Below are 5481 nucleotides of genomic sequence, written 5' to 3'. Positions count from 1 at the left end.
ATCAGACTGCAGTAGTTTACAGTAGTTTACAGTCGTTTACAGTAGTTTACAGTCGTTTACAGTAGTTTACAGTTGTGTACAGTTGTGTACAGTCATTTACAGTAGTTTACAGTAGTTTACTTCGTTTACACAGATTACCACTACGATGGAATTTTCCTTCTGTGATAGTATACTTTTTTCTCCATGAACCTGGTTATAATTCCTGGCTTACCTGACAGCCAAGCTGCCCTCTCTCTCTCTGAGGCATTATTGTGTACTGAGGTGTCCTGACATTACTGTGGACTGTGGGTACCAATGTTATCTGATGATGTATGACTTAATGGCATCATCGAATGTCCACCAAGTGACTCTTTCTTTCCACATCAGAAATATGACGTTGTCTGGGTTACGCGCTGTAGGAATCACAGGGGATTGGCTTCTATTGCACCTTGATAGTCTTGTAGCCAATGAGATAAGCTTTCCAGGGATATGCAGTTGACCTGCAGAAGGACAAAGGCCTAGAACCTTTTTATGCGTAATGCAAACTATTGCTACCTGGCTCAGAGACGAGACGCCCCGAGCTACATTACACTGTAAACTGATTTCATGGCTTTAGCATACAAGATTGCTTCTCCAGGGGGGACAAAAAGGAAAAACTAAAAATATTGAACTGGAAGCTAAAAAGAAGGCAGCTATGAATAAGTGAACCGACTTTGAAGCTTTGGTCGGATCAGGGGAGCGATTTGGACAACGAGGATTTTGATTCGGCCGGCAAAGATTGCTTTCCAGAAGGATTGGATCCACTTTTAGATCTGTAAGTAAATTAGTGCCAACAAGCTGTTTGGTCCCGTGGTGTTTATACTTGTGTACTGTTTGTTTGTACAGATGAACGTGGTACTTTCAGGCGTTTGGAAATTGCTCCCAATGATGAATCAGACTTGTGGAGGTCTACAATTTATTTTCTGAGGTCTTTGTTGATTTCTTTCGATTTTCCCATGATATCAAGCAAAGAGGCACTGAGTTTGAACGCAGGTCTTGAAATACATCCACAGGCACACCTCCAATTTACTCAAATGATGTCAATTAGCCTATCAGAAGCTTCTAAAGCCATGACACTTTCTGGAATGTTCCAAGATATTTAAAGGCACAGTCAGCTTAGTGTATGTAAACTTCTGACCCACTGGAATTGTGATACAGTGAATTATAAGTGAAATAATCTGTCAGTAAACAATTGTTGGAAAAATTCCTTGAGTCATGCACAAAGTAGATTCCCTAACTGACTTGCCAAAATTACAGTTTGTTAACAAGAAATTTGTGGAGTGGTTGAAAAAATAGTTTAAATGACTCCAACCTAAGTGTACGTAAACTTCCGTAAAAACTGACTAATCCTTAAACCGATCCTTTAGACTTCGGCGATGTCTTTTTACAAAATAGCCCCTCACAAAATCTACTCAAGCCAAATTGGATGTAGTCTATCACGGTGCCATCCATGTTTGTCACCCAAAGCCCCATATACTACAGAACACACTGCGAACCTGGTATGCCTCTCAGTTGGCTGCCCTCGCTACAGTCATACTATAAGTCTTTTGCTAGGTAAAGCTCCAACTTATCTCAGCTGCACGGTCATCACCATAGCAAACAAAACAAAACCCAGTAGCACGAGCTCCAGCAGGTTATATTTCAGCGGTGATACCAAAGCCACACCAGTCATTTGGCTGCCTTTCCTTCCAGTTCTTTGGACTGGCAATGAATGGCAACAAATCTGCAAGTCCTGAAGCCTGGAGATTATATTTCCCTCTCTAACTTAAGACATCAGCATGTCAGAGCAGCTTACTGTACCTGTACAACAGCCTCATCTGTAAATAGCACAAAACTACCCATCATCCGCCATATTGTTTATTTTTAGATTGTTGTTGCTCTTTTGCATCCCAGCATCTCGGTACTATACACAATCAATCATTTACTGCACAAAATCTATCACTCCAAGTGTTAATTAAATTGTAATTATTTTCGCCTATATGGCCTATTTATTGCTTACCTCCCTAATCATTCTACATTTGCACAACTGTAAATAGACTTTTGTCTATTGTAGTTATGGACTTGTAGTTTGTTTATCCCATGGTATAACTCTGTGTTGTTTGTTTATGTCGCACAGTTTTGCTTTTCTTGGCCAGGTCCGCAAGTTGATAAATGATGAACTTGTTTCTCAACTGGCCTACGTGGATTTAAATAAAGGTGAATTAGAGTTCCTATGGTGGAGATGAAAGAACCTTGCAGAAGGCACAATCATCTCTGGCAGCCACTCCACCAATCAGGACTTTTAACGTTAAAAAGTTGCACGGACTGAAGACACTCAGTAAAAGGCCACATGACAGCCCACTTGGAGTTTACCAAAAGGCAACCGCAAAGACATCTCGAGACCATGAGAAACCAAGATTCCTCTGGTCTGAATGAAATGAGGATTGAACTACTTTAGGGCCTGATAGCTAAGCGAGTCACATCTGGAGGAAACCTGGCACCATCCGCTTACAGTGAAGGGCATGGTGGTGGCCAGCAATCAATGCTCTGAGGGATGTTTTACAGCGGCAGGGACTGGGAGACTAGTCGGAGATATGAGGCAAAGACGCACAGAGCAAAAGTACAGAGAGATCCTTGATGAAAAACCTTGCTCAGGACCTCAAGACTGGTGTGAAAGGGGTCACCTTCAGAACAGGACAGCGGACGCCTAAGCACAAGCCAAGACAATGCAAGGAGTGGCTTCGGGACATGTCTCTGAATGTCCTTGAGTGGCCCAGCCACGACAGCCCGGACTTGAACCCGACGAACATACTCTGAAGAGACCTGAAAATAGCTGTCCAGCAACGCTACTGCTCCAACCTGACAGAGCTTAGTTGGAAGGATTTGCAGAGACGAATGGGAAAAAACTCCCCAAAACAGGTGTGGAAGCTTGTAGTAGTCATAACCACAAGAATAACTCGATGAGGAACTGTAATCACTGCCAAAGGTGATTCAAGCCAAAGGTACTGAGTAAAGGGTCTGAAAAACGTATGTAAATGGTGTATTTTCACAATTTTAGAATAAGGCTGTAACCTAACAAAAATGTGGAAAAGTAAAGGGGTCTGAAATACTTTCCCTAATGGGACTGTATATACCTGTATTCTACTCACGACATTTGCTTGTCTAATTTTTTATATTTCTTAATTCCATTATTTTCACTTTGAGATATGTGTGTATTGTTGATGAAAATTTATAGATACTACTGCACTGTTGGAGCTAGGAAACACAAACATTTTCGCCTAACAAGCCTCAATAGCATCAGCTAAAATATATGTGTAGTGAAACAATACAATTTAATTTGATTTACATACTGCAACAATTTACCCTTGCCCACGCAATAAACCCTTCCCAAACACATGGTAAATTTGGAACTATAATATGGTGCCTTCCTGCTATATATACTTACAGATGCACTAAATGTTTTATTCCTATCTTACTGAGAGCCATTTACTTTAAATGTTCCTGCTTTCTTATCTTTTATTATTTCTTATTGTATTGTTGCAATTCTCAGGAAGGAAACTGTAAGTACGCATTTCGTTGAGGAAGGTGTATACGCCATGTGTACCTGTATCATCTGTACGTCTTGGAAAACTTGGAACTACCTGTAATCAGTACCTCTCACAGTTCATTTCATTTTTTCTGCCCTACCTTTTCTGGCAACCTCACACAGGGGGAATGGTTGGAGATCATGTCTTCAAAGGATTTTTTGTGCACACATAACTGTGCCAAGGTACTTCCAAAGTAACATCTATATCAATTAATTATTTGGGGAGCATATACTAATTTGACTTAAACCAAGTGCAGCAGTAGCGCCCCGCGACCATCCACTGGTTAAAAGTAAACCGTATTCAACCACTTTCATGTCAATGCTAAGAAATCGGTACAAAGAGCACACTTAAGTCTGCACCAACACCAATAACTTGTCGCATTTTTGGTTTATTTGGAGATTTTCTCTTATCCTGCCAATAGAAAATGGAAATCAGCTCCTATCAGTAAAATACTTTGCAATGGAGTGCTTTGAGAGGTGTGTAAAAGTAGGCGCTGAAATTCATCAAAGCAGTATCTAAGGTTTCAGGGCACACTCAAAAAAGAATATTCTTGCACGCCAGAGCGAGAAAGCATGGTAGAAATATACACTGCTCAAAAAATAAAGGAACACTTAACAACACAAATGTAACTCCAAGTACCAATCACACTTCTGATGCAAAATCAAACTATCGCACTTAGGAAGAAACACACTGAATTGACAAATAAATTTCAACAGGGCTGTTGTGGCGAAATGGAATAGACAACAGGTGGAAATTATAGGCAATTAGCAAGACATACCACCCAATAAAGGAGTGGTTTCTGCAGGTGGTGACACAGACCACTTATCTCAGTTCCCTATGCTTCCTAGCTGATGTTTTGTCACTTTTGAATGCCTGGCGGGTGCTTATCAATCTAGTGGTAGCATGAGACGGAGTCTACAACCCAACAAGTGGCTCAGGTAGTAGCAGCTCATACCAGGATTGGCACATCAATGCGAGCTGTGGCAAGAAGTTTGCTGTGTCTGTCCAGCGAAGTGTCCCGAGCATGGAGGCGCTACCAGGAGACAGGCCAAGTACATAGGGAGCCGTGGAGGAGGCCGTAGGAGGGCAAACAACCCAGCAGCAGGAACCGCAACCTCCGCCTTTGTGCAAGGAGGAGCACATGCAGAGCCTGCAAAATGACCTCCAGCAGGGCCACAAAAATGTGCATGTGTCATTGCTCAAACCGGTCAGAACAGACTACCATGGGAGGGTGGTATGAGGGGCCCGACGTCCACATGGGGACAAAAATGCTAGAACCTCATGTGGCTGGAGTGGTGGGTAAGCAGAAATTCCTGCAAGAGGAAAGGCATATGATGCTATTGGACTGGCCAGCCCGTTCCCAGCCTGAATCCAATTGAGGACATCTGGGACATCAATAGTCTCGAGCTCCATCCCCACCAACGCCAAAACGTTGCAACACAGACTAGTCCAGGAGTTGGCGGATGCTTAGTCCAGGTCTGGGAGGAGAATCCTCAGGGAAACATCTGCCACTCATCAGGAGCATGCCCAGAAGCGTTGTAGAGGAGGTTCCATACAGGCACGAACGTGGAGGCCACACCACTACTTAGAGCGCTCATTTTTGACTTGTTTTAAGGACATTACATTAAAGTTGGATCAAAGCCTGTAGTGTAGGTTTATTTCCACTTTAAATTTTGAGTGTGACTCCAAAATCCAGAACCTCCATGGGTTGATACATTTGATTTCCATTGATAAATTTTTGTGTGATTTGTTGGTCAGCACATTCAACTATGATAAAGAAAATAAATTTATAATAAAATTTCATTCATTCAGATCTAGGATGTGTTATTTTAGTGTTCCCTTTATTTTTTTGAGCAGTGTATAATATATTAATAATATATAGAATAGTTGAAGTTGA

This window comes from Salvelinus sp. IW2-2015, unplaced genomic scaffold (assembly GCF_002910315.2).
Source record: "Salvelinus sp. IW2-2015 unplaced genomic scaffold, ASM291031v2 Un_scaffold2405, whole genome shotgun sequence".
Classification (NCBI taxonomy): domain Eukaryota; kingdom Metazoa; phylum Chordata; class Actinopteri; order Salmoniformes; family Salmonidae; genus Salvelinus; species Salvelinus sp. IW2-2015.
Note: the sequence above shows the minus strand (reverse complement) of the source record.